The following is a 22,893-nucleotide window of genomic DNA, read 5'->3' on the forward strand; positions in this document are numbered from 1 at the left end:
GAAGTGTGGTGCCCAGAACAGGACACAATACTCCAGTTGAGACTTTATCAGTGCTGAGCAGAGTGGAAGAATTACTTCTCATGTCTTGCTTGCAACACTCCTGCTAATACAGCTGTGGTGGGGTGTTCATCCTACACTTGCCCTGAAAGGGTTAAGTCAGATTGAGAAGGGGGCTAATTAACCCAACAGGCCACAGCTGAGAGGAATCAGGTGGCTAAGCAGTCCCCTGAGTTAGGGAGGGAGCCGAGCTGGGGAGGAATGAGTTGGGCTGGACTTATACACACAGCTGCAGAGGGGGCTGCTTGCAAAGTCTGCAGTCACTCCCTGGGAGAAGAGAGGAGTGTTTGGAGACTACAGGAACAGGTACTCCACAAAAAGAAAAGGAGTACTTGTGGCACCTTAGAGACTAACAAATTTATTAGAGCATAATAAATTTGTTAGTCTCTAAGGTGCCACAAGTACTCCTTTTCTTTTTGCGAATACAGACTAACACGGCTGCTACTCTGAAACCTGTGATTATGCAAGGTACTCCACAGTTACTCTGTGGGGGAGGGGAGGAGTTAGGAGGCTGGCAGACCCAGAGATGGTGGAATGCCAGATGGTAAGGAAAGGGCTCAGGGAAGGGCTGTAAGGTCTAACAGGGAGAAGACTTTGACTGCTGCCTAAAGGGTCCCTGAGCCAGAACGTGGAGTAGAGGCCAGGCCTGGATTCCCCTTCCGACCACTGATGAGTGGCACTGGGGGTCAGTGAAAGGGAAGACTGCCTGAGACTGCTAGGGAGAAAGACTTTGGTGCCCCTGGAAGGGGAAAACGCATACATTGACCTGGCCAGAGGGCCAAGTCACAAAGAGGAGTCTGCAGCTCATGGAGCGAGAGAGGGGCTCCAGACCCAGAGAGAGAGGAAGAGAGATTGTGTGCAACTGTGGGAAGGGGCGTTGACCTCACGAGCTATTCCTCAGAGTGACCAGGAGGAGCCGTCATCCTAGCAGTGAGTAGAGCACCCTGTCACAACATCTTGGAATGACATTCACTTTATTTGCAAAAGGATTACACTGTTGACTCATATTTAGTTTGTGATCCACTATATCCCCCAGATCCCTTTTAGCAGTACTCCTTCCTAGGCAGTCATTTCCCATTCTGTATTTGTGCAACTGATTGTTCCTTCCTCGATGTAGGAACTTTGCATTTGTGCTTATTTATTTCAGACCAGTTCTACAGTTTGTCAAAATCATTTTGAATTCTAATCCTGTCCTCTCAAGCACCTTCAACCCCTCCCAGCTTGGTATCACCTGCAAACTTACTGGCAGAGAGAACACATTTATAATCCAAATAGTTTGTGGAGCTATTGAATAGAATTGGACCCAGGACAGATCCTTAGTTTCCATGCTGCCCCTATATGCAGAGTAATGTTCTCATGCTAGTTCTTCAGTATGCTACCTTCCCCATATCCAGATCACTCCTAAAATCCCACTTCTTCCGTAATGCTTGCAGGACATAAGTTTATAATAAATATACCTTGACTAAGAGCCTGATCCAGCTCTTGTTGCCATTGACAGGACCTTTGCCATTTGGATTTCCTAGTGTGCCATGTTTCGGCATCTATATGACTAAAGTGTAAATTATTTCGGCAGGGCCTGTCTTTACCTATAATGCTGAACAAGCCATGGAGCTAAACAAGTAGGCATCTATTTTCAGAGGTGTGCACTAATTCCAAATGTTTCCATTTTTAGGCCTCCGTCTTGAGAATATAAGGACTGATTTGTAGAGGTGCCAAATACTTTAGTTTCCCATTATTTTTAGTCCTGTTTATTACTTAAGAGCCCAAATGCCCCCATCATGATTGAGGCCTCATTGTGCTAGGCAAATTGAGTTCCTGAAAATGGAGGCACCCAGAATTAGTGAACAGGTTGGAAAATGTGAAAATTATATTATTATTAATAATAATGAACAAATAGAAGGTGTGGTGAATACCATGTAGCAGATCTAGGATTATCGTCTTTTGGGAAATATTTTAAAAATGTTTACCACTTGGTACGCTATCGTCCATTCTGAATGCAAAATATTTGGTCTTCATAAGTATTTTTAACAGTCTGAGAAATCCTTGACTGGGATGATTAACAGTATCCGTTGAGGGGGTGAATTCTGTTGGACACAGGAAAAAATGATCCCCATGTACCCTTCAGATTGATGACTAGGTGGAGCCTCCAGTGAGACATTTCTTTGTTTTACTCTTAGGGTGACTTACTGCAGTGATATTGTCAAGTCATCTTCTGTCAGTCCTCTATCAGGTGTGTACCAGTGTGTTCTCTCTGAACATTCTCATTTAACTCCTCCTATTCCTACATTTTGTGGGCACTTTCCATACACAGGCATGAGGAGCTGTATGATGCCTTGCACAGACACTAGAACACTGGTGGAGCATAGCAAGTGATTTTTACAGGAGCAATGCATAGCTATTTTGTATCTTGAATCTGAATTCTCTATCAAGGTTAGAAGCCTTCACTTGTGTCTGAAACTTAACTACTGTGAGCTAGGTCATTAGCTGTGTAATTTGATGTAGTTCCATTGAAAAGTTGTAAAATATCTCTGTATTCCAGTTCCTCCATCTATAATATGGGCATAATAATGTTTATTTACATTGGAGGGGTGTTGTGAAGCCTAATTCATTAATCTGAAAGGTGTTGTGAGAGCCTCTGATATTCCACAAAATACTGAAAAATAACCCCCCCCCGGAAATATTTACTTACCCATTGTATAGGTGCCCTCTGGAATTCACCCCTGCAGGAAGTCATTGAGCAAAAAGTATAACTAGCTTATTTGTAAAGGGCTGGTGACGACATGATCTTCATTATCAGCTGCAGCTATGAAAGGTAAATGGCAACATTACAAGTGTATTCAAACACTACAAGTCACGGCATCAGCTAATCTGGAGGAGTCAGAAAGGATTTCCCCGTTTTATTCACCATGTGATCATTTAGTATTAATGTTTGTTCCTCTTCTGCTAACGCATGAGGCATTAGCCACTACTAAGGGCAGGATATGGAAGTAGATTGGTTTAGGAAAGTCCTTTTGGATGTATCACTTGCTATTCTCAATTTGTGCATATGGCACTAAAAGTACTATGGTGAAGAATGCATAAAAATACATGGAGAGATACAGTAGAGTAGATAGTACTGTGGTCTGATCTGGTATGGCTACTGCTATGTTCCTCAATTCTTTGCATTACTACAGTATCACTTCCTTTTAAAGAATCCAGGCAGGCACCATATATATTTTACTGTATACATGCTATAATCTGCAAGTGCATTGGATGATAATTGCAAATTAGGATACTGCCTAATTAAACTATTATGAGCCAGGCAACTTGAGTTGTGAAGATCCTATCATAATGACCTAATTTATCACTCAATTGTCCTGACCATTTATTGTACTTTTTGAGATCAATAGTTATGAAATTATTGAAGAGGTGTGACTTATTAAAGAGGAAGGATTGTCCAGTGGTTAGGGCACTATGTTGCGACTCGGAAGACCCGAGTTCTTCAAGCAGATGCAGCTCTGTATTCCACTTAGGTGTGTGCATGCCCAGTGCACCAGAGCCAGAGAAATTTGCCAAGCAGTACCCAAAAAGGGGTGGTGCTCACACCTCATGGCCATAGCGCCGCCTCTGGGTAGGAGGTGGTGCCACCCTGACTCGCCATCAATTCCTTCTTATTGCCCATGGCTAGAGTCAGAACTCTGTGTGATCTCAACCTCACCACCTTTCAACTAGTTTAGTTTTTTCTCTTGTGTATATAGTTAGTAATACCCTTAGCATTAGTTAGAGTAGTGTTAGTTGTAGTAGTTTTTCCCTTGGTTATGCTCTCCCTGGGATTTAAACATTGTCTTTGATATAGGGGAGCAATCCCCACGTGTAGTGCTTACTCTGTCCCAGTGAGGCCCACCTCAGGGAGCATTGCATGATCTGCAGATCATTTGGGAAATGGACTCAAGTGGCTCAAGAACTTCGCCTGGAACAGTGCCTGTTTGAACAGGCCTGAAGCCTGCTCAGTACCAAGGCTTTTGTCTGGTCAGAGATTGATCTCGGGCTCCAACGTGCTGCCGCTTCATGTTCTAGAGCAGGTGCCTCTCCAAAGAAATGGAGGAACCATTCCCCATTGACTGCAACAAGGAAAAGGTTGCATAAGACCATTTGAGACCATTCTAGATCTCAGGGTGACTCTTCCACCTCCCCCATGAAAAACATGTACCGGCACAGAGCTCGTGCGCAGGATGGCACAGGTACCTCTAACCCTTCCCTGGTACCTAGTAAGGAGGTTAGAAACTATGTACCATTGACTCTGGTTCCAGCCTCCAGGTGTCTGTTGATCCCAGTACCAACGGAGGAGATGCTAGTACTGACAGTTGCCATGTTGGCTGTGTACCAGGCAGTTACAGACCTCCTCTCCCTTTTGCTCCTGACCTCTCCTTTGGTCCTGGACTTTGCCAGTGCTGTGATTGAATGAGACACTGAACAGTTGAGTCTGTCGGCGCTGCACTCCAATGTTCCCCTTCCACAGGTTGTGGAAGTAGGGCTGGTACCAGGATTGGTATGGGGGACCTCGGTACCGGGAATCTCCTCAGCACTGCTGCAGTCAGTATCACAAATGCTTCTGTGGCAGCTTTCACTGCCTTTGACATCAATACCATCAGATACTCTGGTACTGCTGTTCACTTCAGGACTGATAACACTTCCAGCAGTGGCATGCTCTGTGACACTCTGTGCCCAAAAAAACCACCCTGACATGCCCATATTCACCAGTCATATAATTATGATATGTTTTGTACAAAATATGCCTTGTGAGGTATAATTCTAAAAGTCTTGGTCTGTTGAATATTAATATCCTGTTGTGCTGTCATTGTATGTGAAGTTATGAAGTTTAGCTATGTGTGTGTTACTGAAATATTTTGTGAAGTTGGAAACACCACAACTAGCCTTTCAGGTACAACAATGAAGAAACTAGACAGTGCTAATGCCCTCATTAAAGGAAATCACATGCCCAGGGACTATCTCAGGAACTGTTTACAATGAAGGCTTCTCAGAGGAAGCATGTAGGCAATGGAGGATGCTGGACCAGGAGGCAGACCCCAATGTCATGAGCAAAGATCTTTCCAGCATGCTGGAAGAACCTATAAAAGAGGGGAAGTGACATCATCACTTGGCCTCACTCCCCTTACAACCCAACACTGGGAAACACCTTAGGAACAAAGACTGAACTGGGGAAGGGCTCCCAGGTTGGAAAAAAGAAAGCCCTGCCTGTGTATGGAAGATTGGTGGACTGTTTGTACCATCAGGGTGAGAGACTGCTTAATTCAAATCCTGTCTAGTTTATAGCATTTAGATTGTGGTTTTGTTTATTTTCTAGGTAACCAACTTTGATTTGTATGTAAAGCAGGGATGGGTGGGAGGGTGGCAGCTCAAACTGTAGGATATAACCTGCCAGGCAATGGCACTGGTATCTGGACAGAGGGACTGAGATGGTTGTATGTGGGTTACAAAATCCCAGAACAGATCTCATCCGCCACACACACTTTGAGTGAGAAGAAGCCGTTTACCCCTCTGTCCAGATGCCCAGCTCCAAGAGCGGGAGAGGGAGCAGCCCCATAACCCTGTACCTAACCACTTCCTCCAACCGAAAGCCACGTGCCGCTCTAGTTTCTTTCCCTGTGTTTGGTGATTTTTGTGTTTTTTAAACCAACCTTCCCAATAGTGTTTGTGAACCCCTGGGTCATTTTGGGTGGAGCAGGACAGGTGTCTCCATCCTAACAGGAGAACAGAGACTGGTTGTCAATGACAAGCTAGAAACTAGTGAGCAAATTTGTTCTCGCTAGACACAGGCGAGCCAAATGGATCTCGCCCAGGATTGCTGCTTGCCCAGGAATATCAACTGTCCCACATTTTTGAGACCTGCAGGGGAATAGTGGAGCAGAACACTCCCTGCAGGGGAATGGTGGAACAGCATGCCTCTCTTGAATTACTAGTTACATAATCACTTAAAATCTATCTTTCTGTAGCTAATACATCTTTTTTATATTTTTTTACCTAAAACAATGTGTTTTGCTTGAAGTGCTTGGGGAATCTGCTCAGGAACAAAAACTGGTGCATTGTTCTCTCCACATTGAGGGAGAGGCAGACTGGTTAATAACCTTATACTGGTCAGATTTTTGCCCAGGGCAGGACGGTACAGTCCAGGGGTGCAAGGCTAGGGAGCTGTGGGGAATTGGCTGAAGCCCTCTCTATTGTTAGTTAGGCTGAGGAGTAGCCTTCATGTAACTGCAGCTGGGTATGTCCCTGCCTGTGTAAATGTCTGTGTGAGCGCAGGACTGGGAACAGTCCGCAGCTTGTCACAGCTTCACAGTGTGTGAGGGAGCCCAGATTTGTATGACAGAGGGCTCAGCAGTATTCCAGTTCCAGGTTGCCCCCTGGGTGAGTCATTACTGATGGTACTGCTTCCATCAGCAGCACTGCTTCCTGCTTTGTTCTGGGAGATGGATGAGTATTCGCTTCCTCTGATCTCGTTCCACCCTCACCTCTGAGATCCCAAGGCTCCTCTGTTTCTGAGTCAGTATTGTCATCCTCTCACTTTTCATCACCCAATCAGCATTGAGGGCTACTGATGGGCCTTGCTGGGTACCAGGATTGTCTTGTGGTCAGGATGCAGGTCCTTAGCCCATTGCCTACTGGCCACCAAAGCCTTATCCATGCCAGTGGCCTCCTTAGAATTTGTGGGATACTCCTCAATCACAGAGGCTCTGCTCTTCATCTTACTCAAAGGCGAGATTGCTAGCCAGCTCTGTGGTCGTGCGCTTGACATTGCAGACATTTCAGCCAGGGTGATGGCCTCTGTGGTCACCCTGAGCTGGGCTCCCTGACTGCAGAATTCACGTATTGTCCCTGATGTCGAGCAAACAATTGAGGATTTCCTTCGATGGCAAAAAGCTGTTCTTGGACAAATCTTCTGAGACGCTGCACTCTTTCAAGTACTCTAGAGCTACCCTGCAGTCCTTGTGGGGGTGTACACACTGACGGCACAGAAGCACCAATACAGTGTCCAGCAGCAGAATTATCACCTGCAGTGCACATTTGGCCGGCCTTTCCCTCCTCAGAGGCAATGGGACTACCCCAGAAAGGGATAGATCCCAGAGGAAAAAGTAGTTGGGCTTGGGTTTCAGTCAGTCCACATGCCTTCCCCCGGTGCCTTCCAAGTGCCCATTTTGACTCCTTGGTCCAAAGCACTGATCCAATCATTGCTCCTCCCTCCTCTTTTTTCCCCATTGAGGACAGGCTGGCCCACTTTCACAGTGCTTGGGGCTCAATCACTACTGACATCTGGGTCCTAAGCACTGTCAGATCAGGTTACACCATCCAGTTCCTCTCCACAGCTCCTCCTTACCCTTCTCCTGTCCCACTTCAGGGACCCCTCTCGTGAGATACTGTTCCTTGAGCAGGTCTGCTCTCTGCTGGCTTTGGGAGCAGTGGAGAAGGTTCCACCAGGCCCAGGATTTTTACTCCCCATACTTCCTGATACCAAATCTAAAAGAGGAATAAGACTCATCCTTGACCTTCACACCCTCAACAAATATATCAGGTACATGAGGTTCTGAATGGTCACTCTATTGACTATCCTCCCTGTGTTGTCTCAGAACAACTGGTTTGCTGCTCGGAACCTTCAGGACGCCTGCTTTCACATGGCGATTTTACTGAGCCACAGAAAGTTCCTTCAGTTCATCATGGCAGTATGCCATTGCAGTAAATGGTACTTCCATTTGGCCTCTCTTCTGCCCCCTAGGATTTTACCAAATGCATGGTCATTGTTATGGTGTACCTCAGAAAGAGGGAAATTCACATCTTCCCATATCTTGATGACTGGTTACTGAGGGGCAGATGCAGAGAGGAAGTTCTTGCTCATGTCAGCTCCACATGATGCTTGCTTGACCATCTGGGTTTCATCCTAAACATTGGAAAGTCAACCTTGTCTCCCACTCAGAATATTGGGTTCACTGGGGCCCTGTTAGATTCCACAATGTTCAGAGCACTTCTGCTGACCAACTGATTTCACACAATTCACCATATTTGCCTTAGTATGTGGTCTCAGCCTTACGTGATAGGTCAGACATGTCTGAGGCTCATGGGCCACATGTTCGCTTGCACACAGGTGGCCCAGTTTGTAAAGTTGAACCTTTGCCACCTTCAAATGTGATTAAGGACAGTCTACAGTGCTACTCTTCGTTCTCTAGACAGACTGGTTCTTCTCCCTCCAATGGTCCTGGACTCCTTGCAGTGGTGGATATGTCCACAGAACATTTGCCAGGACATTCCTTTTGTCCAGCCCTCACCAATCAGGTCAGTTGGGCGGGTCGGGCGCACCTGGGGTCGCTGAATCTACAGGGGTTGTGGTTGGAGCAGGAGGCCTCACTCCAAATCAACTTACTGGAGCTTCAGCCCATCTATACGGCATGTCATGCTTTTTGGGCACCGTATCAGAGACTCAGTGATACACATACTTATTGATAACACCACTACGATGTATTATATGAACAAACGGGGGCACAAACTCCAGGTTGCTCTGCCTAGTGGCAATCAGGCTGTGGCAGTTCTGCATCAAGGAGAATGTTATTCTGATAGCCGCTCACTTGCCCGGGGTAAAGAATCATCTTGCGGACCATGTCAACTGGTATTTTTTCCTAAGTCATGAATGGTCCCTGAAAATAAGTATCCTCTGGGTCATCTTCACAGCCTGAGACATCCCAATGATTGACATGTTCACTTCAAGGGATAACTGGAAATTTCATCTGTTCTGCTCTTGAGGGGACCTCAGTCCAGGGTCCCTGTCTGATGCTTTCCACTGCAGTTGACATCCGACTCTCCGGTATGCTTTTTCCTTGATCATCCCTCACGCCATCCTTAAGCTCAAGGAAGATCGGGCAACACACATTCTCATTACACTCGCATGGCTGAGACAGTGCTGGTTCTCTGACCTTCTCACATGGACTATTCAGTCTCCCATACCACTTCCTCTCCATCCTGACTTGTTCACTCAGAATCATGCACACCTTGCATCCCGTACTCAGCCTCCTGCATCTCATGGTGTGTTTCCTCATGGTTGAATGAGGAGGAAGAGCAGTGTTTGGCAGCTGTCGAACAAGTTCTGCTCAACAGTTGAAAGTGCTCTATATCAGAATGAAATGAAAGTGGTTTTTGGTATGCTCGTTAGCCTGCAGAATCCAACTGACACTGGCTTCTATTTAGGACGTCTTGAAGTACTTGCTACACCTTCAGACATTGGGGCTTGTGATTAGTTCATTGAAAGTGCATCTGGGAACGATATTGGCATTTCATTCCCTTATTCAGGAAAGATCAGTCTTTTCTAGTGCCACAGTAATGAGATTCTTAAAAGGGTTTCTTTGTTTACAACCTCTGGTATGAGATCTGGTTCTCCTGTGGGACCTGAACAGTCATGGCGGCTCTGATGGGTCCTCCGTTCGAGTCCCTAACATCTTGTCCCTTTCTGCTCTTGTGTCAGAAAACTGTGTTCCTCGTAGTAATGATTTCTGCAAGGAAAGTGTGTGAATTGCAGGGTCTGATGGTAGAGCCTCCTTATACACACTTTTCCAAAGACAAGGTGACTCTATGACCACACTCCACATTTTTATCTAAAGTGGTCTCTCAGTTTCATTTGAATTGGTGGTATATTTACCTGTTTTTTCCTAAGCTGCCTTCATCTCCAGAGGAGCAGCATCTCCATACCTGGGCCAGTGCCAGGTGATATCTAGCCTTTTATCTGGACAGGACTAAACCCTTTCATGCTTTGCCTCATTTGTTTGTGTTGTATGCAGACTGAATGAAGGGTCAAATAGTCTCTTTGTAGATGATCTCCAAATGGATGACATCCTGCATCAAGGCAGCATATGAAATAGTCTCCACTACACCTCCCTCAGCAGGTGTGAGCTCATTATATGAGGGCACAAGCGACGACTATCATGTTCCTCAGTGATGTTTCCATTATGGACATTTGCAGGGCTGCTATGTGGCCATCAGTATGGATGTTCACAAACCATTATGCCATTACCGCATCTTGCAGGGCGGATGCAAGCTCTGGTAGAGTGATCCTGCAGACCCTGTTTGGAGCCCTGCCTCCAGATGGGATACTGCTCATGAGTCACCTAAGTGGAATGCATGGTGGCTACATCTACTTGAAGAAGAAGAAACAGGTAACTTACTGTAACTGTGATTCTTCAAGACATGATCCAGACGTATTCCACGATGCACCCTCTATCCTCTCTTGATCAGAGTCTCATGTCCAGGTGTCCAGTACAAAGGAACTGAGTGAGGGTCATGTGGCCAAGGAAGTAGCTATGGTCACAAGATGTAAGCGTTGCTCCTCTGTGCATACTGTCAGGCAAATTTCTCCAGCTGTGGTGTGCTGGGCATGCATACACAAAAGTGGAATACATGTGTGCATCACATCTCAAAGAACCACAATTACAGTAAGTAACTGTTTCTTCAACACCCTACTCTACCACAGACTTTCTGTGTGACATTAGACGAGTAACATTGTCAAAATCAAATAAGTCCCATGTTTTCAAAAGTGACTTAGACATGTAGAAGCCTAAGTCCTATTGTGATATATGCCATCATGTGCCAGCAATGTGATATATGCCATCATGTGCCAGCAGTGCCCCTCTGCCATGTACATTGCCCAAACCGGACAGTCTCTACGCAAAAGAATAAATGGACATAAATCTGACATAAGGAATCAAAACATTCAAAAACCAATAGGAAAACACTTCAATCTCCCTGGTCACTAAATAACAGACCTAAAAGTGGCAATTCTTCAACAAAAAAAACTTCAAAAACAGACTCCAACATGAAACTGCAGAACTGGAATTAATTTGCAAACTGGACACCATCAAATTAGGCCTGAATAAAGACAGGGAGTGGTTAGGTCATTACAAAACCTAAACCTAATTTCCCCCATACTAATTTCCCCCTATTGTTACTCACACCTTCTTGTCAACTGTTTGAAATGGGCCACTCATTACCATTACAAAAGTTATTTTTCCTCCCTTGGTATCCTGCTGTTAATTGAATTGTCTCGTTAAACTGACCTCCCACTTGGTAAGGCAACTCCCATCCTTTCATGTGCTGTGTATTTATACCTGCTTCTGTATTTTCTACTTCATGCATCTGATGAAGTGGGTTTTAGCCCATGAAAGCTTATGCCCAAATAAATTTGTTAGTCTCTAAGGTGCCACAAGGACCTATTGATTTTTCCATGAGACTTAGGCTCTAAAGCAGTGGCTCCTAAACTTTTTACCAAGGTGACCCACAAGCTGCATTGTCTTTATTTGTGCCCCACCATTACATATATACACCCTCCACTGCAACACCACAACCCTAATCTGTCTGGGTGCAGAGGGGAGGACCTAGGGCAAGGGGAGTTGGAAACTGAGCCCTCCCTTCACACTCACAGTGGCAGCTCCTTTCCATAGGGCTGGGTCTGGTTCTCCGCTCTGTTGCAACATTGTGCAAAGCCTTGCAGCATGACTCAGGGTTCGGGCCAGCTGCCCCTCATCATGACAGACCACATCTGAGTGGGATTGTGACCCCATGTGTCAGGTCACAATGCCTAGAGCAGGGAGCCAGTCCCAGCCCTATGGGACAGAAGCCACAGCTGCAGGGTGAGTGGGGGGCAGGCTCATGCTCCAGTCCCACCCTCTGATGGCCTTTTTCTGCACTGAGCTGTGAGAAGTGTATGTTTTCCTCACCCTGGGCCCAGTAATGGGTTAATCCAGCCCTAGACATGGTGACCCATCAGGACCCACCATCTGTGAAACACTGCTCTAAAGCATGGGAGACGTAGATGCTTAACTGCCATTTCATGCGCCACTGGCATTCACAAACACCCTGTTCAGCAGCTGCCTAACTCTGTAGGTACCTAATGTCCCTAGGCACCCAAGTTTCCACCATTAACGCCCTTGGGGTGCTTAAATTTTGGTGGTGGGTATGCACACAGCTATCTGAGTCCTGACACCACCAAACAGCCTGGTGCCTAACCCTCAGTGAGATTCACAGAGTAGGTGTCCCTCGCCCACTATCTTGCCTTTGGGGCCCAATCCAATAAGTGTGCTCTGAGCATATCTAATTCCATAGAAAAGACAACAGAGGAGGAAGTGATGGTGCTCCCCATATAAACTTTCAGTGCAGGGATGTAGGTTCCTAAATTACTTAAATGCTTTTGAAAATGTTATCCTGTGTCTCTTGGGCCCAGATCCTCAAAAATACTTAGGTGTTGCTCCACTCAGTTGCAATGCCTAATCACTAGGCAGCCTGTCACCTACTGCAATCCTCAGCCCCAAGACAGGTGCCTATAGACTCTTCCTACAATGCATAAGGAGAGTTAAGTGCTGAAGAAAACAATCCTCAGAAGTCAGCAATCTGAGCAAGGAGGTGCCAAAGCTAGCTGGGATGAAATGCTGAGGAGAGGGGTGCAGAGAAAAGTGGGGTTTAGGCTCCTAAGCAGCTGAATGGTGCACCTGGTTGATAGGCTAGAGGTAGGCGTAGGCATCTCCTTTGGCTTGGTTTCCTCAGTTGTGAACCCTCTTCTGCAAGGCGCCTAAACCAGGTCAGCCACTTAGGTGGTCCATGCCCTAGGAGATGAAACATACTCTCTCTCTCTCTCTTTTTCTCTGCCTCCTGCTCATGCTTGTTACCTCTATCATGCTTGCTCTACGTTTCCCTATGCCTCTAGTTGCCTTTTGTGCAGGAGCCGTGCTGCCCACTCTCACCTATAGATGGCATGCATCTGGCCCTCCTCTTGTAAGGGCTGGCAGATATCAGGTCTTAGGTCTGCTCATAGCATGCTCAGGATCGGGCCCCACTATTGAGATAGCTGTTCCCCCACCTCGTTTGAGAATTCCACTTTGTGGCCTCAGGGACTTTGATTTGAGCTACGGCTCTGAGCTGCTCATTGGTTGGGATGGTGTCAGGGCTTAGGTGGCTTTGCAAATGCCAGTTGGTGGAAATGTAGGTGTCCAGGGGACTTAGATACCTACCAAGTTAGGCAACAGCAGAGCAGCAGCTTTGAAAATGTCAGTGGCACCTAAACAGTGGACTTGGGTGCCTAAAAGGAACATAGGTGTCAAATTACATTTGAGAATCTGGGTCTCTGTCCCTTAGTTCCCCATCTGTAAAATGGAAATAATACTTCCCTACCTCACAGGGGTGTCTTGAGGGTAATGATACAGATTGGCACCTAATGGGATTTTCAGAAGCACCTAAGCAGATGCCTAACCTAAATCCAACTAGTTGCCTCTCTGCATCTTTAGGTGCTGAAATAACTTTGAAAATCTGGCCTTTGCTTATTTGCCTCTTTGACGCAGAGTTGTTAAATTTTAAACTCTTTGGGGCAGTATTTTTGTTGGTATCTCTCTGTCTGTTGTACAGAAACATGAACATCTACATTACTCCATAAATGATAAATAACAAGGGTGTATGGATGATTAATTTCTTTGTCTGGTAAAGGACTCTGCAAATATAAAGTGCTCTGTGTATTAAATATTATTATTGTTGTTAAATTGCTCTCTCTAAAAGAAACTGTATGATCAGCTATCCAGAGTATACTCTTGCTTTTTAAAAGTTGTCACAAAACCTATCTTAATTCCTAGTTTTATTGAGCATTATAACTAAATCCCTTGTTACTAGGAGTTAATATGTAGAAACTTGGCTATTTAGAAAAGAATGTAATACAAATATATTTTGTTACACTAATTTTTTTTAAATTACTATAAGAGCTTATGCTGTGGTTGTGTGAATATACTTGTTGCTTATTAATATAACTAATAACGAATCAATACATTCTAGTGGGCATAATATTGTTAAAAATTGATTTACTAAACTCATAATTTGTTGGTTTTAGTTAATAATATGCTGTAGTGTGGAGTTCTGTCACAGTGACCCCAGGGTCAAAACCTATAGTTTATGGACTATTAATTAGCTATTAAGTCATTCTCTCGGCTGACCTGCAAATCCATCAGATTGATGGATAGTAGGGACCGTTATGATCTAATAGGTATTTTATTTAACTTTCAGAATTTTCAAGCAAAAGTTGATTACTGAATAAAATTAAGTGAGTAAAAATCTTAACAAATTTTTAAGAGTATTTCATTGGCTTTCACTTGCAAATGGGTATTAACTTGAAGACTACCATTGCCTTCTTAGCTATTCTCCTAGGACTCCCGGCTGAATAGCATGACTAGTACCTTCATTTTTTGTCCTTAAAAAGAGGAAATCGAAATGATTTTTACAGATCTTTGGAATGTATAATATCAAGCATAAATTTTAATTGCACTTCATTTACTAAGTGGTGCATTACCTCACCCTTTAGTTTTAACAATGGATTTTCTATAAATCTTCATATGGTTAAACATGATAAACTGCTCAACATATCATGGAACATGGCAGTGCTTATTAGCACTTGAGAAGTTATTGATTGCTTATCTTGATTAATCTTTTGTGGTCTCTGAAGTATTAATTCCACAGAAAGGACTTGGGAGATTCTGTAGCATGAGTTTCCTCATTCATAGTTTCTGCTTCAGTTACATGGGGTTCACTGACTGCTATTTTTAGACTAATTATAACCTTGTTGTCACCAGGTATTTCTTTCAGTTTATCAAGAATTAGAATTTTTAATTAAAATGTATATTTAAAAGATTCTCAATTAATAGTGACATTAATGAGATGAAATGTTTCCTTAAAATTGATAGGGGAAAGGAATCCTTATGTTTCTGGCATGTGCAGGAGAAATGAGTAGCTTTTTTTAGAAGTACAATTTATTAAGTATGAGTTTTGCTGAAGATCTTGCCAGTCCATTTTCTGGGCATTTTCTTTTTTAGTGTTTTTTAACTTAGCTACGAAATCTTTATATACAATCAAGTATGACTGTTATCCTAAAGGGCTAGATCATGCACTCATTATGCAGAGAAAATTCACTTGTAAGTAAATGACTTCTAAATGTTATAGTATTCAATTCAGGATTCAAGATGTTCACAATAAAGCAAAAGTCCCTGTCTCAAACTAATGTGTTTAGAGAAAGATGCTTAAGAGTTTTCTCATAATAACATCTTTGCTTGACAAACTTCTGGACCCTGGTATTTGCATTGATAGCCATGAGTGAAGCACAAAAATTGTGACATATACATTTGGGGGAGCTGTGATGAAGATCTTCCAACTGCTCTCTGACCAGAGTAGGGAACTTTATCTGCATTCCCAATCCAAGGACCAGATCATGCCCTCATCTCACCTCCTCCACTTCAAAAGATGGGGGTCAGCCATCTTGGCAATATGGCTTTCCCCTCTCCTTTTCCCAGAACCCTAGTTGAGAGGAGACAGGGAGTCGATAGGCTGGGAATGGAGAGTGGTTTCCTTGCATAAACCATCCCCTCACCAGCCACATGGACATCAACTAAGAAAGGAAGGTAATATAGCCTGGGGCTGTTCCAATAGAGCTTATTATATGATAAAGGAAACCCCTTCAGTTTTAAAGAAATCTTGGAGTAGTCAGGGCTAGGAGAGTCAATTGCAGATGTGGTACCATGGAGTAGGGTGAACCTCACTGCTCCAGTGCTGTGTGACATCAATAATATTAATACTAATAATTAATTAGTACTTTGCATTTTTATACCACCCTTCACCTTAGGATCTTAAAGAGCTTTACAAACACTAATGAATCAAGCTTCCCAATGCCCCAGTGAGATGGGAAGTATTATCATCCCCAGTTGGAGTAACCGAGGCACAGAAAAGTTAAGTGATTTCCCCAATTTGTGACTCCTAGTCAGTCCTATGCTTTACGCACAAGAGACTATTTGTGCTTCCATGCCAATAATGTAATGCACCACAGAAAACGGTGACAATTAATATTCAAAGTGCAAGGGAAAAGGTATAGAACACAGTTTGGCAGCCCTTACTCAGAGTAAGTTCCCATTGACTACGTATGACTTCATTGTGAGTTGTGCCTTGACTAGGGACCATAGGGAGTACTGTCTGTTTAAATAAATATTAATTAATATTTTGTTTAATAATAATTCCTCTGATTTTATTTTGGATGGGGGAAAGGATTTAATAAATGATTCGGATATGTGAAAGAGGAGGATGTTTCCCCTAGTGTTTAAGTCCTCTAGAAGGTCATTTCTGTTCAACTTCTTGGCAAAGAAATGATTAATAGAAATCTCTAGCATAAATATAAGATAGGCTTCATTTTGCATGATTTCACAGAACACTATTGACCATAGAGCTACACAGATTTATACCAGTTGAAGGTCTTGCTCCAAGTGTGAGAGGACACAAGAGATGGACATTGCTTACATATAAAAATGATGCAGTGTGTTTATGAGTCTCTATGCAACTGGTGATTGTAGCAGTCAGAAATAGAACATGAGAAATGGGAGAAAAAGATTTCTTTCCTGGCAAGTTATGTGGTGACTAATCTATTCAGACCCTGCAGTTTCACAAAAGATTGCTTAGTCTTTATATAGACCAGAAAGTGATTATGCTTTAGCTGTGGTGACTGACTCTTGACATCCATCTCAGTCTAGATTAATAGATTTTAAGGCCAAAAGAGACTATATGAACCTCTAGTCTCACTTCCTGCATAACGTAGACCATAGAACCTCACCTAGTAATTTCTGCATCAAGTCCATCACCTCTGGTTGAGCTGTAGCATATCTTTTATAAAGATATCCAATCCTGATTTAAAGACTTCAAGTAATGGAGCATCCAGCATGTCCTTATGTAAATTGTTTCAAAGGTTAATTGCGCTCACTGTTCAAAATTTGTGTCTTATCCCTAGTCTTTAGCTTCCAACCACTGGCTTTTGTTATGCCTTTTTCTGCAAGATGAAAGAGCTGTCAACTATCAGAAATTTCTTCCCGTGTAGGTACATGTAGACCATGATTAAGTCACCTCTTAACCTTCTCTTGAATAAACTAAATAGTCTCAACCCCATTCCAATTTTTGACATTTTTCATCTCTCTCCCTTCTTTTAATCACACTTCAAAACAGTTGTTTTTCAAAAGTTTATTTGTTTTATTTATTTATTATGATGGCTGTGGGTTCTTAGGAAGCCCATTTTGCAGTGGGCAAGCAAAACAAAGGACATAGTGAACACAAAATTCATTCATGGGTATAGGCATAGGTTGAACACTGTCTGCTCTTCCCTGAAAAATATTGTGCACAATATCTTAAATTATAATATGTATTACACCACCAGTTCAGTGAGTTTAATGGTCCAGTCTTAATTTCTTAGACTAGAAGGTGAATTCCATTGGTTTATTGTTAAATTACGGGTTGATTATTTGAGTATTCCATGAATGGTCTGTGTCTCTGGCCTCTCCATTCCAGGTGCTTTTTGTCAGAGTCTCTCTTTTTCTTTTCCTTTGCTCTCACTTTCTGACTACTCTATGAATAACTCATCATTGTGCAGTGAGATTCTGATAACAGTTATGGAAGAGAGCATGGTCGAGTAGTTAGTGCACTGGCTAGGATTCAGGAGACTGGGTTCTGTTTCCAGCCCTGCTGCTTGCTCATCATCATGATACTGCTTTATTTCTCAGCCATCTTTAAATTGCAGATAATACATTTCACAGAGTGTAGGGAGTGATGATAATTAATCTTTATATAAAGTGTTTTGAGATCTTTGGACTGAAGATGCTAAATAACTCTACCATATTAGCTAGTTCATGTATTTATGTATTTACTTATTTATCATTCAGTGGATGACTCTGTGGGCAGGGGTTTCACTGTTGGGTTAGTGACATCATGGAAGGTAGGGTGTGGGGGATTGGAGACGCAATAGGCATGGTATATAAGCAAACAAGGCTGTTTACATAAGGCTCATCCTGCCCTCATTCAGGTCAATGGAAAATCTCCAATTGATGTGACTGGTGAAGGGTCAAGCCCACCGTGCTCTTCCAAGACCATGTCTTATCTAATTTTCTAATAGACCTAAACCATTGAAGTGACTGAAAGAACCCTAAAGTAAATTAGGCAAAACCTCATGTCAGTGAAAGATCACAAAGCCATTGTATTCGACCCCCAAACACTAATGAGCCAAACCTATTTGTTAATAAACCAGAGATGGATTTTCAATACCAATATATTTTATCATCCATAGCAGTTGCATATATGTATGCTGGTGCCCAGTATTTGGCATTCAAAGAGGGAGTGAGATACAGAAAGAGACTGGGGGTCAAATCCTGGCATCTTTAAAGTTAATGCCAAAATCCCCATTGATTTCAACAGGGCCAGGATTTCACTCTGGGAGTCAGGACTCTTGCCTTTTATTTCCCGCTCTGCCACTGATTCACTGTGTGAACTTGCATCAGACCTTTAACCTGTCTGTGCAATGATGAGAGCAATACTGACTTCAGATGAGTTGTGAGGGAACTAAAGCTTTGAGATCCTTATATAGAAAGTGCTATAGAAGTGCTATAGAAGTGATTATTATTACTATATCTGATGACTAATTAAATGTGCATAAACATCTATGAAGGATTCTTTTCAGCTAATAAGGTAAAATCTGCATTACTAAATCATAATACACTGTAGGAGGACATTCTATCTCTTTCCTCTTTATCAATACAGTTCAATGTGTATGTCTGCACTACATGTGGGAGTGTGTGGGTAGACAGACTTGCACTAGCTTGAGCTTAGTGTGGATGTTGCAGTGTTGGCACAGGCTTGGGCTAGCCATCTGAGTTTGGACCCAGCCTCCCCCAGTTCTGCAATGCCCACACTGCTATTTTTCATGCAGTAGCATGAGTTTGCCTATTCAGGCATGTGCCCAGCTGCCACTATTTCACCCTAGGAATCTCTAGGATTTCACCCAAGGACATGCAAAGCATGAAATGCAGCAGTTCCATTGCATGGGGATGTGCAGGCCACAGGGGCAACGATATATTGTGGAATTCTTGTTAAGTTGATGCAAAACTGGGTTTGTGGTTGGGCTGTAAACCAAATAGATATACAAGCCAAAAGCTCTGTGTAGGGGAAATTAAGCAGACCATGACTCTCATGCAGTCCAAGGGTTGTGGAAGCAGCTCCAGAGTGATTGTTCTTCATGTTGGGCAAATGCTCTAACTTCCTTTGCCTCCACATAGGTTTCTTTAGTGGAACAAGGCTTTTCCTTATGATAGTATTGGGATGCTCTTCCAGCCAAGTTGAAAGAGTTAATATGTGATATTGCTTATTTCAATATAATGTACAACATAAATGTCATCCAGGTTAAAAGAATTTTTAGCTTTTAAAAATAAATTGGAAAAGACCATATTGGAGAAATTTCTTTTGTTCCCCAAGACAGCCACATAATTTTTCTAAGTTACTCTTACAATGAAGATTACACCTGAAGGTAATCAAAGATAGCTGCCTGAGTTGCCCAGGCAGATTGGTATTTGCGATTACAAAATGGGTAACTGAACACTCTATCCATATTTGTAGGCACAAATGTGGAATTTGCACAGGGAATTTAGGAGACCATTTTAAAAAAATTGACCCTTAGTATAATGCACATACAGATTGGACTTTGCCGAATTTTCAGCCCTTCCTCAGTGTCTACTTGTATGTATGGAAAATTGTGCATACACATAATTGAGTCTGCACTTTGCAAATGCAAACACTTGTGCACTAACATTAGTGCATACCATTTAAATAGTCTAACACCTACACATGTGCAAGTGCACATTTGACATCAGGCGTTTAGCATCTTGTGGGACTGGTCCTTTTGAAATCAATGCTGTCAATCATATGAAATATTTTGTAACTTATGCTATTTGGGCCATTTGCTGATAGGAGCTTTCGCTGTGCTGGGAAAGTGATACAGTGATTAGAACTGGCCAGAATACAATAGTTTGGTTTTGTAAAAATTTCAATGTTTCAGAGTGTGTTTTTTGTTTCATATTGGAATGAAACTGAGATGTTTCAATTTTTTTCACCAAATCAGGCTGAGTAGGGACTTGAATCCAGGTCTTCCACATACTGGATGAGTGCCCTAGCCTCTGGGCAGGCTCTCTTTCTCTCTTCCCCTTGCTCCCTCCATCTGAGACCTGAGAATTTTTCCATCAAAACTGATTTTTCCACAAAAATTTCAATGTCAACAAATTGGCATTTTCAGATGAAAAAACGTTTTATTGAAAAATTCCCAGCCAGCTCTCTCTCTTTCGCTGTCCATATAAACACTACCAAGTAGTCTTTTTCCTGGGCAAAGGATAATTTTTTTACTGAGGCATTTTTGCTTGAGATTGTGCTACACAACATCAGAAATGAACATGTTAAATTAATTTTCACTTACAATCTCTTCACTTAAAGAGTAACCCATAATTCTCACAATACTCAGTTGATCTTAATGTTTTCCTGTCTTCTAATGGACAGTAATTGAGAGGGATCCATCATCTAAATTATACCCTAGTGCAGAACATCACTTAGAAAAATGGTGCTATAAACTGGAATCTCTATGGTAAAAATCAATCTGTGGAAGCTTGTTAGTTTAAAGGAAAGATTTGTACATGCTGTAACTCCTTCTTGGTAGAACTGTACATATAATTACCTTTACAATGTTTATTTTAACACGTGGAGTTCAAGTTCACCTCCTTTTCCATATGTAATAAAATGATGACACTAAGATATGTATTACTATGTTTTTTTCCCAGGGCCAATCTCTTTGGATCTTGTCCTGTTCCCATTAACATCAACAGTAGTTTTGCCATTGACTTCAGTGGGAGCAGGATGAAAACTTTTAATGCATAGTTTGCAGCATTCATTTTTAAGACCTTATTTTAAAAGCAAACAAACAAAAAAGGAAAAAAGGTGGGGAAAAAGAGTGTATGTAAGGCTTCAGATTGACAGCCCTGGAAATTAAGGCCCATTACCAGAATAAAAATAATGAATTTCAAGAAGTCAGACTTTAGCAAACTCAGGGAGCTGGTAGGTAAGATCCCATGGGATACAAGTCTAAGGGGAAAAACAGTTTGAGAGAGTTGACTGTTTTTCAGAGAGCTATTGTAAAGGGCACAAGAACAAACTTCCCCACTGCGTAGGAAAGATAGGGAAGTATGGCAAGAGCCTACCCTGGCTTAGTCAGGAGATCTTCAATGCTCTGAAATTCAAAAAAGAGTTCTACAAAAAGTGAAGACTAAGTCAAATGACAAAGGATGAATATAAACAAATAACACAAGCATGTAGGGACAAAATTAGAAAGGCCAAGGCACAAAATGAGATTAAACTAGCTAGAGGTGTAAAGGGCAACAAGAAAACATTCTACAAATACATTAGAAGCAAGAGGAAGACCAAGTACATGGTAGGCCCATTACTCAATGGGGGAGGGTCAGGGAGACAATAACAGAAAATGTGGAAATGGCGGAAGTGCTAAATTACTTTTTCATTTCAGTTTTTACCAAAAAGGTTAGTAGCGATCATACATCTGACATTGTGAACAGCAGTGAAAATGAAGTAGGATCTGAGGCTAAAATAGAGAAAGAACAAGTTAAAAATTACTTAGACAAGTTAGATGTCTTCAAGTCGTCAAGACCTGATGAATGACATCCTAGAATACTAAAGGAGCTGACTGAGGAGATATCTGAACCTTTAGTGATTATCTTCGAAAACTCATGGAAGATAGGATTCTAGAGGACTGGAAGAGGGCAAATATATTGCCAAACTAGAAAAAGAGGAATAAGGACAATGCAGAGAATTACTCACCAGTCAGTTTAACTTCTGTACCCAGAAGGATAATGGAGCAATCAATTTGCAAACACCTAGAAGATAATAAGGTGATGAGTAACAGTCAACATGGATTTGTCAAGAACAAATCATGTCAAACCAACCTAATAGCTTTCACTGATAAGGTAACAATCCTTGTGAATAGGGGCAAACAGTAGATGTGGTATATCTTGACTTTAGTAAGTTTTTTGATACTGTCTCACATGACCTTCTCATAAACAAATGAGGAAAATATAGCCTAGATGGAGCTACTATAAGATGGGTGCTTAACTGGTTGGTAAACCATTTCCAGAGAGTCATTATCAGTGGTTCACAGTCAGCTGGAAGGGCAGATCTAGTAGGTCCCACAGGGATTGGTCCTGGGTTCTGTTCAATATCTTCATCAATGATTTAGATAATGGCATAGAGAGTACATTTATAAAGTTTGCCAATGATACCAAGCTGGGAGGGGTTGTAAGTTCTTTGGAGGATAGGATTAAAATTCTAAATGACCTGGACAAACTAGAGAAATGGTCTGAAGTAAATAGGATGAAATTCAGTAAGGACAAATGCAAAGTACTCCACTTAGGAAGGAACAAACAAATGCACACATACAAAATGGGAAATGACTGCCTAGGAAGGAATACTGTGGAAGGGATCTGGTGATTATAGTGGATCACAAACTAAATATGAGCCAACAGTGTAACACTGTTGCAAAAAAAAAGTAAACATCATTCTGGGATGTATTAGCAGGAGTGTTGTAAGTAAGACACAAGAATTAATTCTTCCACTCTACTCCATGCTGATAAGGCCTCAGGTGGAGTACTGTGTCCAGTTCTGGGCACCACATTTCAGACAAATTGGAGAAAGTCCAGAGAAGAGCAAGGAAAATGATTAAAGGTCTAGAAAACATCACCTCTAAGGAAATATTGACAAAATTGGGTTTGTTTAGTCTGGAGAAGAGAAGACTGAGGGGGGACATATCAGTTTTCAAGTACATAAAAGGTTGCTACAAGGAGGAGGGTGAAAAATTGGTCTTGTTAACCTCTGAGGATAGGACAAGAAGCAATGGATGATTGCAAGAAGATAGGTGTCAACCTGCTTAGAGTG

The 22,893-nt window shown here is 42.4% G+C and overlaps 1 long non-coding RNA gene across 1 annotated transcript in view; it reads left to right on the forward strand.

The window, feature by feature from the left end:
• The first annotated feature begins 300 nt into the window (after positions 1-300).
• Positions 301-22,893, forward strand: part of LOC122459050 — a 76,269-nt gene continuing 53,676 nt past the window's right edge. Inside the window, exon 1 of the long non-coding RNA XR_006279484.1 lies at positions 301-363. This is a non-coding gene — a long non-coding RNA (uncharacterized LOC122459050). The remainder of the gene's footprint in view (positions 364-22,893) is intronic.

The sequence above is a fragment of the Dermochelys coriacea genome, chromosome 2 (genome assembly GCF_009764565.3).
Source record: "Dermochelys coriacea isolate rDerCor1 chromosome 2, rDerCor1.pri.v4, whole genome shotgun sequence".
Taxonomy (NCBI): Eukaryota; Metazoa; Chordata; order Testudines; family Dermochelyidae; genus Dermochelys; species Dermochelys coriacea.